Below are 15497 nucleotides of genomic sequence, written 5' to 3'. Positions count from 1 at the left end.
AGGACGGTGGCATGAGAAACCATGAAAGTTTTATTTATTTATTTTTTTAAAGCTTTGAAACATAGGTAATTAGACATTTTAGGAACATTAATGAAAACACAAAATATAAGACCCTAAGAGGAAGAAAATGAAATTATCCTGTGATTGTTTCTATGAACTCAGCCAGGCTTCTCTAATGTTGTTCCAAACAACCTGATAGTGTGTGTGTGTGTGCTGGGGGGGGGGGGGGGGGAGGGGGGACAGAGAGTGTGAACTCCCAAGTCATGTCCATCCTATTATCTATAAAACATAACACATGTCTACTGAGAGCTGAAAACAGATTGAGCCTTCTGCAGTTCTATTTAATCAGTGGTAAAAATTAAATTAAAAATCTCTTTATGGCCAGGTGTGGTGGCACATGCCTTCAATTCCAGCACGTGGGAGGCAGAAACAGGTAGATCTCTGAGTTCGAGGCCAGCCTGGTCTACAGAGCGAGTTCCAAGACAGCCAGGGCTACACAAAGAAACTCTTTGTCTCAAAACAAAACAAAACAACCACGAGCCCAGACCTTTCCTGAGGAAGAAGGAGCGTCCAGAACTCTCCATCTGAGGAGACAGACACTGCTCACCTGCTCTGTGTAGCCACGCACCACCTGCCTCTGCTTTAAATTGCTCTCTCCATCAAGGCCGGAAGTCTCAATGTGGCAGATGCCATCTGGGTCTGTGGAAAAGAGTAAGACCATGTCTGCAGGGATGATCTCATTGCAGGACAGGCGGATGAAGTCCCCGACGGTGACATTTTTCCAGCAACAGTCAATGTACTTTTTTTCTTTCCTAAAATTGAACAGAAAAAAAGATATATTTAAAAAAAAAAAAAAAAAGAGGCCTGGAGAGATAGCTCAGCAGTTAAGATCACTGGCTGCTCTTCCAGAGGTCCTCGGTTTAATTCCCACCAACCACATGATGGCTCACAATCATCTGTAATGGGATCTGATGCCCTCTTTCTGGTGTGTCTGAAGACAGCTATTTATATACTTATCTATAAAATAAATAAATAAATGAATAAATCTTTTTTTAAAGTAGTAAGAAGAAACTAATTATTTCTTAAAATCTTGGTGTATAATTTATGAAATTTTTTATGTATTAAATGCTAAAGGAGACACTACAGAATTGGTAAAACCAAAATTTCACAAAGACTTCATTTGGAAAACTTAAGTTATTAAGTTGCAAAAACACAATAAACTAGTTATTAAGACACTTAAATATAAAGCTGACACTTAAAGTCAGCTTGTTCTCGGGCTGGTGAGATGGCTCAGTGGGTAAGAGCACCCGACTGCTCTTCTGAAGGTCCAGAGTTCAAATCCCAGCAACCACATGGTGGCTCACAACCATCTGTAACGAGATCTGACTCCCTCTTCTGGAGTGTCTGAAGACAGCTACAATGTACTTCCATATAATAAATAAATAAATCAAAAAAAAAAAAAGTAAGCTTGTTCTCTTCCCACTGTGGGATTTTTTGAGCTCTTAAGCTGTTTGAATGCAAGTCGAAGACAGAATTACAATTAACATTACGTGAATATATTGGTATGTAGAACAGTTCTTGTGTGTGGTTCTGTGATGAGGTAACAAGGACCCAAAGGTGCCACAAGACACATTATCAGATTTCACACACTATACTGGATAATTAAGGACAACTCACACACAACATTTAAAAACAATTCTTTTCTACCACATTATCACCTCTAATTCTCACTCAATAGAAATACAAGCAGCCTTCCATATCTGAGGCTCCAGATCTGAGGATTTCAGCAACTGCAATTCGAAAATATTTGAAAAGAAAAACATGTACAAAACATGTTGAGGTTTCTCTTCCTGCTATCATCTCCTGAAGGAAACCATTTAGTGACTCTTGATATCACTTTTACATTGTATTCAGTATTGTAAGTATGTAAAGAATAGCTAAAGTGCACAGGAGAACAGGCATAAGAAAAAGGCTGGTGCATGTCAGGTGTATAAGGGATGTGGGCATCTCTGCCAGTCTCCTGTGCACCCCCACCATCTTCCCCAACATTGCAGGTGAGATTACTCCTCACTCCGGATCATCTGACACCTGCATGAAGAACTATACATTACATCCCTTTTAAAAATACTGTTTCTCATTTTTTGTATGTTTATAAAATTTATTTTAAAATATACAGCCTAGTATTAACATTTTAAGTCATTAAAATAATTTATAATAGTTAAATGCCTCTTAAATATACATAATATCTTCTGAAGCTAAAAGTAATATGCACTCAACCAGTTTTTAAAATCTGTTTGAAACATTAAACATGACAGGAGAAAAAAAATCTCTTATGAAGTCCTCTATGAAAGGAAAATGTAACAGGTTCTTGATTAGACAGAAACTGTTCCATCTCCAAGGGAAAATACTCAGTGTAACTGTGGCTTCATAGAATTAATTGGGTAGTGTTCCTTCTGTTTCTATTTTGTGGAATAGTTTGAAGAGTGTTGGTATTAGATCCCCTTTGAAGGTCTGATAGAGTTCTCCACTAAACCCCTCTGGTCCTGGGCGTTTTTTTGGTTGAGAGACTATTAATGACTGCTTCTATTTATGAGTATTAATGGAGTGTTTCCTGTATGCAGAAAAATGCTGGGTCCTGTTTACGTAAATAGTCTGTTAGTCTATGTCTTTTTATTGGGGAATTGAGTCCATTGATGCTAAGAGATATTAAGGAAAAGTGATTGTTACTTCCTGTTATTTTTGTTGTTAGAGGTGGAATTATGTTTGTGTGGCTATCTTCTTTTGTGTTTGTGGAAAGATTACTTTCTTGCTTTTCCTAGATGTTGTTTCCCTCCTTGTGTTGGTGTTTTCCATCTATTATCCTTTGTAGGGCTGGATTTGTGGAAAGATGTTGTATAAATTTGGTTTTGTCATGGAATATCTTGTTTTCTCTGTCTGTGGTAATAGAGAGTTTTGCTGGGTATAATAGCCTGGGCTAGCATTTGTGTTCTCTTGAGGTCTGTATGACATCTGCCCAGGATCTTCTAGCTTTGATAGTCTCTGGTGAGAGGTCTGGTGTAATTCTGATAGGTCTGTCTTTATATGTTACTTGACCTTTTTTCCTTACTGCTTTTAATATTTTTTCTTTGTTTAGTGCATTTGGTGTTTTGATTATTGTGATGGGAGGAATTTCTTTTCTGGCCCAGTCTTTTTGAGTTCTGTAGGTTTCTTGTATGTTTATGGTCATCTCTTTTTTAGGTTAGGGAAGCTTTCTTCTATAATTTTGTTGAAGATATTTACTGACCCTTTAAGTTGGAAATCTTCACTGTTTTCTATACCTATTATCCTTAGGTTTGGTCTTCTCATTGTGTTCTGGATTTCCTGGATATTTTGGGTTAGGAGCTTTTTGGTTTTTGCATTTTCTTTGACTGTTGTGTCAATGTTTTCTATGATATACTCTGCATCTGAGATTCTCTCTTCTATCCCTTGTATTCTGTTGGTGATGCTTGCATCTATGACTCCTGGTCTCTTTCCTAGGTTTTCTAACTCCAGGTTTATCTCCCTTTGTGATTTCTTTATTGTTTCTAGTTCCATTTTTAGATCTTGGATGGTTTTGTTCATTTCCTTCACCTGTTTGATTGTGTTTTCCTATAATTCTTTAAGGGATTTTTTTTTGTTGTTTCCCCTTTAAGGGTTTCTACCTGTTTACCTGTGTTCACCTGTATTTCTTTGAGGGAGTTATTCATGTCCTTCTTAAAGTCCTCTATCATCATCATGAGAAGTGAGTTTTGATCTGATTCTTGCTTTACTAGTGTGTTGGGGTATCAAGGACTTGCTATGGTGGGAGAATTGGGTTCTGATGATGCCAAGTAACCTTGGTTTCTGTTGCTTATGTTCTTACGCTTGCTTCCTGCCATCTGGTTATCTCTAGGGCTACCTGCCCTGGCTATATCTGAGTGGAGCCTGTCCTTCCTGTGATCCTGGTTGTGTCAGAACTCCTCAGAATTCAGCTGCATTCTATCTTTTTTATAATATTTTATTATATGTTGACATTTTTAGTTAGTGTTTGTATACATGCACACTGGGCATGGTGGCACACATTTGCAACCACAACATTCAAGAGACTAAGGTCTCAAAAATACACAAACAAACAAACACGTAAAAGCAAAGCTACTTATTTTCCATTATTGTTATAAAGATGGCCTGCTCTCCTCATTGCTTTTGCTGACGCAGCTTTTCCTGTCAAGTTCGCAAGACAGAGAAAACTACTCACCTTACAAGCCTAGAAAGGAGACCAAGGGCTAGAGGCCCAACAACGTCTTCAAGCACACTCCCCAAAATGATATACCTTCTTCCCTGGAGGACTCATCACCTTCCAATAGTATCATGACCTGGGAAGTAGTCCACCCATCCCTGAGCTTTAGGGGGACCATTTACCCATATAATAAAACGGTTTAAACAAATAATGGATACGACGAATGCCCTCATCTTTTCTGGATCTTTTCTGACCTTTAAATATGACTATGTTGGTGATGTTAGTTACTCCTTCATTCTTTCTCTCAACAGATTTTATGTGATCACCCTTCCTAGAAGGCCATCAGTCCCCTGATGAGCAAATGCCATGGGCGTGTTGGTCCTTATTAGACAAGTTTCCTTTGTAAGTGTGGGCTGGCATTACTCCATCTTTGAAATATTTTTCTCCTTTGGTTTTTATGACATCACTTCCCTTTCCCTGTGCTTTCACTCTCTGTCTTCTTAAAGTTTCTTCCACTTAAGGACTCTTGTATCTTCTTTGCCTGTTGCCAGTTGCCTTTTATGTACCAAGGGCTTCTGCATCCTTGTCTTCACTCGTGGTATTTGGATAACAATTTTTATGCTTGCTAAGCACCTCAGTTACCCAATTCATGCCACATAAAACTTCTTAAAATGAACTTGCTCCCCTTCCTCAGCTGTAACTAGTTGCTCCCAAAATCTGGGACACAAGGAAAGGCATCTATCACCCCATCATGCAAACTAGGAACCATGAAGTTGTTTATATGTATTGAGTCAGCAAAAGACTTTCTCTGGTACCTATATAAGTCTTCATTTAATCTTTTATTCATCTCTCCTGCTACAGCCTAATTCTGAGCCTTCTCCTCCTTTGAATTATTTCAGTAACTTTCCATTGATGTCTTGTCTATTACAACCACTAACTAGGCTGATGCTCAGTAGTCCTTTACTCTGCTACAGAAATGCAAAGGGACACACCTTTTTGTGAACTGTAGTGACTATTTTCTGTAGAATTAATTCCCTTTACTAGGTGTGTATGGCATATAGGATTAAATTTTCCAAGTAGAACATCTACCTTTTGTGAAAATTTCCTGTTATGTCTCTCCATGGAAAAATTCAGTAGTATGCATACACACTAGAAAGAATTTTAGAAAAAACAAAATAAAGTATTGATTTGCCTTTCTCTGTAGACTAACAATTCCTTAAGGTAATAGAAGATTTCTCTTAGATTTGACATTATGCACTAGGCATCTGTAAAGCTGTATGCTTATTTACACTGATTTATCCCTTCAAACTAAGCAGTTCTTTATGTTGCTGATGTAGTTTGCATAGCAGAAGCTATTTAAGTAATTTAGGGTAGCATTTCCACTTAATCTTTTAACATATACAACTTAGATTAGTTTATAAGTAACTTTCAGGATTCTTTGGAGCAATGAGAAGAGCAGGCCATGGCCAGACACTTTCCAATTGTAAGTCAAAAGAACCCTCCATCTTTTAAAGAAGACTCTATCAGGCAGTTTATTATAGTAACACAAACATGACCAAAAGTGAAGGCTGTCCATATCAATCACAGAGAAAATACCCAAGTTTGCTTGATAACTCTGTCTTATGATGTCTCTAGTGTCATGAAAACTTTATGAACAGCTTCTATCTTAAGGGCAATCTAAAGAAAGTCATGTTTGAACCCTGAGATTCCATCTCACACCAGTCAGAATGGCTAAGATCAAAAATTCAGGTGACAGCAGATGCTGGTGAGGATGTGGAGAAAGAGGAACACTCCTCCATTGTTGGTGGGATTGCAAGCTTGTACAACCACTATGGAAATCTGTCTGGCAGTTTCTCAGAAAATTGGACATGGTACTACCGGAGGATCCCGCAATACCTCTCCTGGGCATATATCCAGAAGATGTTCCAACTAGTAAGAAAGAAACATGCTCCACTATGTTCATAGCAGCCTTATTTATAATAGCCAGAAGCTGGAAAGAATCCAGATGCCCCACAACAGAGGAATGGATACAAAAAATGTGGTACATTTACACAATGGAGTATTACTCAGCTATTAAAAAGAATGAATTTATGAAATTCCTAGCCAAATGGTTGGACCTGGAGGGCATCATCCTGAGTGAGGTAACCCAATCACAAAAGAACTCAAATGATATGTACTCACTGATAAGTGGATATTAGCCCAGAAACTTAGAATACCCAAGATATAAGATACAATTTGCGAAACACATGAAACTGAAGAAGAACAAAGACCAAAGTGTGGACACTTTGCCCCTTCTTAGGATTGGGAACAAAACACCCATGGAAGGAGTTACAGAGACAAAGTTTGGAGCTGAGATGAAAGGATGGACCATGTAGAGACTGCCATATCCAGGGATCCATCCCATAATCAGCCTCCAAACGCTCACACCATTGCATACACTAGCAAGATTTTGCTGAAAGGAGCCTGATATAGCTGTCTCTTGTGAGACTATGCTGGGGCCTAGCAAACACATAAGTGGATGCTCACAGTCAGCTATTGGATGGATCACAGGACCCCCAATGGAGGAGCTAGAGAAAGTACCCAAGGAGCTAAAGGGATCTGCAACCCTACAGGTGAAACAACATTATGAACTAACCAGTACCCCGGAGCTCTTGACTCTAGCTGCATATGTATCAAAAGATGGCCTAGTCGGCCATCACTGGAAAGAGAGGCCCATTGGACATGCAAAATATATATGCCTCAGTACAGGGGAATGCCAGGGCCAAGAAGTGGGAGTGGGTGGGTAGGGGAGTGGGGGGGGGAGGGTATGGGAGACTTTTGGAATAACATTGGAAATGTAAATGAGGAAAATACCTAATAAAAAATATTAAAAAAAAGTCATGTTTCAGTATTAGTTCATTCTAACTTACTTGGGGTATTACAGGGCTCAAATGCTCAATTTCTACAGTATTGTTTGTTATGTTTATATGGTATTTACCCATAAAAATTAACTACTTTGTGACAAGCCAGATATTATGAATATGAAACAAATTTTCTGCATAGAATTGTCAACCCTCTTCTTCCAAACATTTGCTCCATTTAATAGCTGCATACTTTCATCCTAAATTTTCTGAGGAATATTTTCTTCCATAACCTTTTTAATATTCCATGGGCATTTAAATTAGCATATGTAAATCAACATGGTATGGCTTCATAGCCTATTTTTATTTCTTTTTATCTTTATTGTTCCAAGGACAATTTGGGGGAGAAAACATAATAAACATTATTTCTTCCATAGCTCTAAGCAAAAATAAATTGCCCAGAATATTGGTAAAATGATATAAAGTAACCTAGTCTCTTATAAAATGAAGTCATGAGTAATAAAATGGATATTAATAGAGTGGAATAGGGTATTTCATCAATAAATGTACATGAAAATTATCTAAAAGTACCCCAGAGAGGCTCTACCAGGTCTCCCACTGGGCAGTTAACATCTAGGAAACAGAGCAGTGCTATTACAAAGTCTCATATGCTAAGTAAATGACTTGCCCATGTGCCAAGAAATTCTCTTACTAACTGCCATTAACCTGCCATTATAATGCTGGTGGCTAACCTGTGCTTAGCTCTTATAATACACTCATCATGGTGCTTGCTGTTTTATCATTATAATCACTATGAAATAAATTGGACATTAGCTATCTTATGTAATCTGCCCAAGGCTACAGAGACAGTAAGTGGGGGGAAATCAAGATGATAACTTTTTAAAAAAATACAGAAATCAAAGACACATTATTGCCTGTATATTAGTGATAAAAGGCCACAAGTCTTTACACATATAACGATCTGTATGCAAAGTGCATATACACGTACCATATTACACACAAACTGTCCTTCCTTTTTTCTGAGTCTAAGTCTAGTCTAAGTCCAGATTTTGTCACGATGTGATGATTGTGATATTTGATTTCTTCCAGCGAGGGTCCAAAGGTCAGCAGAGTCTAGCATGCAACCTCTCTATCCCTGGCATTTCCTATGTACTCAAGGGTTACTGCATGATGCATGGAACTGGTGGACACATGCACTGTGGCTTTCAACTGCAAATTAGAAGCTCTTACTCTAAAAATACCTTAATATTTGGTATCAGGGTTTGTGTGTGAGTGTGTGTGTGTGTGTGTGTGTGTGTGTGTGTGTTGGTTTGTTTTCCTTCATAAATAGCATAAAAATTATTTTTCACTATTCAAGTTAATCTCACAACATCTTACAATGATGAGAAATAAATTATTGTCCTTGTTTCTCAAGAGATCGCTGAACAAATGTTGTGAAAGCTACTGAAGACGTCTAAGTATGAACAGAATTCATAATCCTGCAGGCTTTAGCTTAAATGCCACATCTTCAAATAGGTATCCCATACACTTTTTCTCTAAGATTCTAAGAGTGAGGACAAGTTGCAGAGAGCCATGCTGTTTTCTAAGTGTTAACTTTCAAAAGAAGCACTCAGGAACTGTGTATCATGAACATCCCAGTTCAAAGCTCACCTTACCTGAGTTCACTCAGGGCTTTCTCTTTACATACTGTGAATGACAGTATGCAACAGAGCAGATAGGCTCCTGCATAAACCCTCTCCTATGGATGCCTTGGGTATTGCTGCAATAGGATGCCTCGGGTTTTATGCACAAAAGAATCCTATTCTGTTTTCCCTTTTCTTTATAGATAGCGCTTGAGTTCTCATATACCATACAACGTTTTGTATCTATTCAAGTTATTTTCCCTTCTTTTGATTCTCTTCCTGGGTCTTATATCCAGGCTGGCAACTATCTTGCTGAGATTATAGTGGGTGTCACTGCACCCAGCCCTCAATCCAGGGCAAATCCTTTCAGTTCCTCTATGAGTGAGTCAAAAGGGTTTGCTTTTGTTTTTGTCAAGTCCTTGATTGACAGTGGCTTTAGGTTCCCTTCTGTGACTTCAATTAAGTTCACTGAAGGATTTTAAGAAATGTTCATTAAAATCAGTAATAACAACTATGGCTGTAGCTTAGTGGTAGACCTCTTGACTAATATGTAAAAGATTATAAAGTCCTAAATTCAATCCCTAGTACCAGGAGAGGTAAGAACAAAACAGAAACAATTAACAACATCCCATCAGTACACAAAGGGTCCTGATCATACCTAATGGTAGGAAGACTACCATGCTCATACAGCACTCTCCTCGGGAACACCCCATCCACTCACCTACTGTAAACTTTGGTTATTAAGTTGTTGATCTGCTTGTCGATTTTGTATTTCCGGTAGTCTTCCAAGCCATCTTTAATTGCAATAATTGTGAGGACCACCACCAGAGGCAGCATGGTGATTTCCTTTTGGAAGGCTTCTACCAAAGGCACCCAGTTCAGGACCACGAGGAACAGGAAATATAAATTGGCAGCCCTGCAAGCCAAGCACACACAGGGAGGTTTTCATGGAACACACAACAGCTAAAATAAAAGTGGCAAGACATTGTTTTTCTGTGCTTTTGGAAAAGTCAGTATTAGCTGGTTTTACAGGTCACAGAACAGGGCATTAACAAAATCTAGCAAATACGAAGTATTGATATCCATCCAGGACATTTAGCTTGAACCATATTTGAATAAATATAAGATTTTTTTTAATTAAGTATATAATTGAGAACATTTGAATAGGACAGCCTTGAGTTATATAATGCATGATGAAAAAGGAAGTACCATTTCTCTTTAAAAGCTAAAAAGAAAAACAGACATTCTGAATCAACACATAAGATTCGAACAAGGCTCAAAGTGAGCAGGGATACCTGGGATTTTTTCTCTCCTCCGGACTTTGTTTCTTTCCACACAATTCAGAACCACTGTGCTCAGGAAACTCTTCCATCCCCAAACCTTCCCTATTTTATATATTAAAAAAAACAAAACAAAACCCACAAAAAGCAAAAAAACCCCACAAACAATAGAGCTCAGCCCTGCACAGTTATCAGGAATTTTCCTTTTGCCCTCGGCTGTGAAACTCCTTAAAAGAAAAATCTACCCAAATGCCTCCTCCATCATGTCCAATTCATTTTGTTGGGAACTTTTTTTTTTTTCTTAACTGTTTTTATTAGAGCGGTGGCTCCGATTATTTCTACATAGATCACATCCAGGTCCACAGCTCAAGAGAGCAATGTATGTGTTGGAATTAAGTGAAGTAAACACCTGTAGCCCTTAAGGTTGTTAATCTCACAAACCCACACCAGCACTTTAAAAAGAGCCACCATTCAGGAAGTGTACACAGAACCTATGAAGTAGAGATGAGAATCCCTGGACTCACACAGCAGCTCAGCATTTCCAAAGCAAGGAACTGTGCAGCCCAGCTGGGTTTTGGCCCTCGATTCCCTTTTCCTGGAAAGTTTTATAATCATCACGATCACCGTGCTCATCTAATGTTCTTCTCTTCCACTTACCTCTCCAAAGCAGTGTGTAGCATCTGTACTTGCCTGTCCTTCCCTTCACTCCCACACTGTCATAAGTATGGGTCTCCATAACAACTCACCAGCTTCCGAAAGGCTCACTTTGTCTCCAGTTTGTCTCTAAGTCCCACCTCAATGCCTCCAAGTGTGTTTTTCTCCTCCATAGAACCACACCTGCGGTATTGCATCTCAGGTCTCTATCCTGACAGCAGTACTCCTCAGGTGGGTTAGACCCATCTGTCCAACGGTATTTCCCATGGTTCCACAACACAGACACTAGGTGTCATGGAGAGGAAACCTCCCAGGCTTCACGTGAGTCTTCTATGCTGATGTCTTTGTGTTCTCACTACCATGCCTTCTTCCACATGAAATATACTTTGCCCATTCCTGGGCAGACGTGATCCCACCCTCCATAATTAGCATGAACATCTTCTGTAGTTCCATCTCATGGTATGATTTCTCTTGGAGGCTTCCGCCCTGACGGATAGCACTTTATAGGAACTGTCAGCCCACTGTGTGCCCTCCCATTGTTTATACACATATCGGATAACCTACAGAATCCGTGAGGAGAGTAGCAAGTTATACCCGAGTTTTCTTCACTGTCTGAGATCTCAAGTAAGCTCCAGGAAATGCCTGCTAAACTGAATTACACCACTGCTTTACATAATTACATCCTATTACATTTGCTTAAGAGTCCTGTTCTTTCTCTTGTTATCAAATAAGAAAAATCTGCAATTAAAATACAACATGGTTTAGTAGAAAGGACACCAAAGTACAAGGGAGGAGGCCCAGGGTCACAGCATCCGCTCTGCTGCTTATTACAGGTGTGGCATTGGCTGAGCCACAGATGGGGTTCCTATGTGAGAACGATACAGATAACAGCATCTTTCACAAACAGAAGACGTCCTTTCAGCTGTACAGAACTGTGTGACCCTAAGGCACCCTCTCTCCAGCCTGGACTTGAATCTCACCTGCCTTGGATGCTTATATGCATTAAGCTTAGATAGCATAAGAAAAAAGTGAGGATTTGGGCTAGAGAGATGGCTCAGAGGTTAGGAGCACTGACTGCTCTTCCAGAGGTCCTGAATTCAATTCTCAACAACCACATGGTGGCTCACAGCCATCTGTAATGGGGTCTGATGCCCTCTTCTGATGTGTCTGAAGACAGTTACAGTGTACTCACATATATAAAATAAATAAAAAATCTTAAAAAAAAAAAAAAAAAAGAAAGTGAGGATTTGGTGGGAGTATCAAGTAGAAGAATGAAGAACATTAAAAAGGACCACAGTACCTGTGAAACTGTTCAAATAAGTTTCTTGGCACAAAGTTCAGGAGTGTGTACTTGGTCGTCCGTATCCGGTTATTCACGTAGGTTCCAGAAAACCTTTCGTACTCATCTTTGAAGCACTGAAGGTGGGGAATAACGACGCGGTGCTTTCCTGCAGGTCTGGGGGTCCTCGAGGACTTGCCCCCACAGGCCAGCAGGGAGGCGTAGTTGTATGGCCTCTCATCTTCACCCTGGGCTCTCCCATGGCTCAGCCGACGCCAGTGATGTCTGGCCCACTGCAGCAGCTCAGTCATGCCCAAGACGCAGGGAGACCCGGCTGGCTCAGGCGATCTAGCAAACAAAAACACACTCCCTGTAAGCCTCTGAAAACTCATAACGTGCACACAACCTTCTTAGTCTATACCAGACGAGTATGGGGCCTAGTTCTCCTACGTGTAATTGGGAATGCACAGCTCATCGCTGTTACACCTTTTAAACCGAGTTCTTATTAAAGCATGCACCTTCCTCCTCCGGAGCCAGGGATCTGGTGAGCTAAGCAACAAAAGACAGTCCCTACAAGGCAACCACTTTTGCTTTAATGTGTGCAAGTCCCTTTGCTTCCATGTATGCGTACACACACATATACATACGTAAAAATAAAATAAACATATTTTTAAATGCCATCAATTCTGTAGCATGAGTAGAAGCAGCTGATTCAAATCACATCTTCCTGAAACAAGGGCTCATTGACTTTGTACCTCATTTGCCTGTGTATTTAGAGGACCTGACACGAGGACCTACGGTTGGGGAAAGTCCCCCCAAATTCACACACTAGGTAATGAGCATGCCATGGATTATGCTGCAAAAGAAATCCAGGGGCCTTGGTTTCTGTCTTGATTTATCAGTGTTATTATTTACATGTTGGTATCGACCACCTAAGTTTCTCACTTAGGAAATCTGTAATGTGTTGTCTTAGTCATCGTGACAGAATGAACTCTGAGGTGGGCATCTATAGATACATGCTGATACTGCACTAAGCTAGAAATGCAGACACGGTAAAGACCTAGCCCCGACTCTCCAAGAGCTGAAGGTCTAAGTGACCTGCTAGGCATGTACATATTTAAATGCACTCCTGGTGTCAAAGCATAATTATGGCAATATTGGTATTAAGAAGGTTATTTAAGGGGCTGGAGAGATGGCTCAGGGGCTCTCAATGAGCACTGACTGCTCTTCCTCGGTTCAAATGCCAGTACCCACAAGGCAGCTCACAGCTGCCTGTAGCTCCAGTTCCAGAGGATCCGACATCCTCACACAGACATATGAGCATGGAAAAGGTGAACTAAATGCAAATGAAATAGAAATAAATAATTTTTCAAAAAAAAAGATTATTTAAGATGGTTTCCTTCGTAAGCATCATTCTGACCTTATAATGAGTACTAATTCATTTTTCTGAAGTTCTATACTAATCAGAAGTTCATCATTCTCCCCTAAGGACATTAGAATTAGACTCAGCTTTTATGATTATGAAACCCTCAGTCATCACCCACCAACATGGGCAGCTCTGTTCTGACTCCCCTCATGCTTGAGATCAGTATTTGAACAACCCACTCTTGGCAGTACCTTTGTTCACTATGCATTGGGCCCTACACACTCCAAGATAGGACAGCTATGTGACATTGGGTTGTTCTCCCATTTACAGAGAACACACTGAGTCACAAATAAGTGACTGTAAATCCATTAGATCTCTTTAAACCTTCACCTGAAACAAAGCCATGAGAATACACGAGAGTACAAGCATGCACACACTCCTTCGTTTCCTTTGCAGTCCTGGGGGACCATAGCCTCGGGCTATGCACACCCTGCACACATCCTAAGCACGCATCTCACCGCTGTGCTATAGCCCTATCTGTTTCTTTGTGATTTCATTTTGCAACAGAGTCTAAACAAGTTGCCAGGCCGGCTTTAAATTCATCTGTAGCCCCCGGCAGGGCTTAACCCTTGCTATACTCCTGCCTCAGCCCCCTGCATAGCTAAGACAACAAGCCTACAATCTAAGGCCTGGCTCAAAGCCACTGTTAACAATAGGAACACAGCCTCAAAGGGCATGTCTTTGCCTCGGAACCTTGAGTGCTGTTATAATATCTACCCCATAAGAAAAGCAGACTTATCAGTTTTGTACACACGGTAGGAGGAATGTTTTTGCTACATTGGATCTGTCCTTGGGATCCTATCTAAATCACCTACGCAAGAGAAGACTATGAAAAGCGACTAGCCAAAATAATACTATTTCCAACACGGCATTTAAATGTCTGTACCTGAAATGGGTTAGGAAAGCCTGGTTTTTACCTGTCATAAGAGCAGCTTAGCCGGGTGTGGTGGCTCACACTTTTAATCCCAGCATTTAAAAGACAGAGGCAGGTGGATCTCTGTGAGTTTGAAGCCAGCCTGGTCTACAAAATGAGTTCTAGAACAGCCAGGGCTGTTATAGAAGAGAAACCCACGGTGGGAGGTAGGTGGTGGGGGGAGGGAAGCTTAGGTTTTTTGGTTTGTTTGTTTGGGTTTTTTTTTTTTTTTCTTTTAAGCTTCAACATGCAATGAAGTGTACCCTGAGTAACGTTCATAGAGAAGCCAGAACTCCGCCGTAGAATAAGGAAGTGAGACAAGGCTTCACAAATTAATCAACATTGCAGAGCAAAATAACTAACACAACACTAAGAGCTTTCGTGTACAAGCAAGGGGCGGGGGTGGGGAAGGGGGCGTGGCAAGTCTCATACTTATCTTTAGAAAGCTGACCTTGGTGGGACTTGCTACCACCACTCTGCACTTTCTGGTGGGAAGTTTGCGTTTGCAATTAACCTCTTACTAAGATAGAACACAGCCTGTCTGTCTGGTGTCCACACCCTTGTGCAACCATCTAAATACCACTTGACCCTTTAAATTTCAAAGCAATTTCTTGACAATGTAAACATAAGATTAAAGAAACCTGGAACAAATGCGGGGTGGGGGGTGGGGGTGGGTGTTAACTTCTGGTAATTCATGGTACGTCCGACTAACACCCTCGCCCTAACAAAAATAAACACTTGGTTCAAGCAGAAAGGTTTGCATGGCAGGCAGCCAGGCAAGAACCATATCTTCCCCTAAGTCACCCAGTTTCAGAGAAATAATGGCATACTGACTGGAAAACATTTCGCTGCCAATGTATATCAGTGCCAGCTTTTCTCTGTGCCTTTCTAATATCCTTAAACCTCCCTTAGAGGCTCTGCATCCTCTCGTGTATTGTACCCCTTCTCTTTCTCAAGGAATTTTCTTGGCTATGGACTTGGGGCTGACCCATTGCTCAACACTGCCTCCCCCTGCCACTCCGCTCTTGACTGCCCAGCAGCTCAGAAACAGAATAACTCCATCTCACCAGCACTAACTTCTCAAAACTGACAGATGGGAACTGGACCTGGGGGCACAGGCCTGGGACCGGACCGCAGATACTGAGAGAGCTAAGGCAGGAGGATTACAAATTCAAGGTCACCCTGAATAACTTAGCAAACCCTTGTCTTACAATAAAAGCGAAAACTG

The 15497-nt window shown here is 40.5% G+C and overlaps 1 pseudogene across 1 annotated transcript in view; it reads right to left on the bottom strand.

Moving 5' to 3' along the window:
* Atp10d (ATPase, class V, type 10D) overlaps positions 1-15497 on the bottom strand; it is a 95443-nt pseudogene that overhangs the window by 58862 nt on the left and 21084 nt on the right. The window contains exons 2-4 of the transcript NR_003966.1: positions 11952-12278; positions 9439-9633; positions 608-812 (exon numbers count right to left, since the gene is read on the bottom strand). The product of NR_003966.1 is annotated as an ATPase, class V, type 10D, transcript variant 1 (transcript). The remainder of the gene's footprint in view (positions 1-607; positions 813-9438; positions 9634-11951; positions 12279-15497) is intronic.

The sequence above is a fragment of the Mus musculus genome, chromosome 5 (genome assembly GCF_000001635.26).
Source record: "Mus musculus strain C57BL/6J chromosome 5, GRCm38.p6 C57BL/6J".
NCBI lineage: Eukaryota > Metazoa > Chordata > Mammalia > Rodentia > Muridae > Mus > Mus musculus.
The sequence above is the reverse complement of the archived record's forward strand: the minus strand, read 5'-3'. Positions and strand labels throughout refer to the sequence as shown.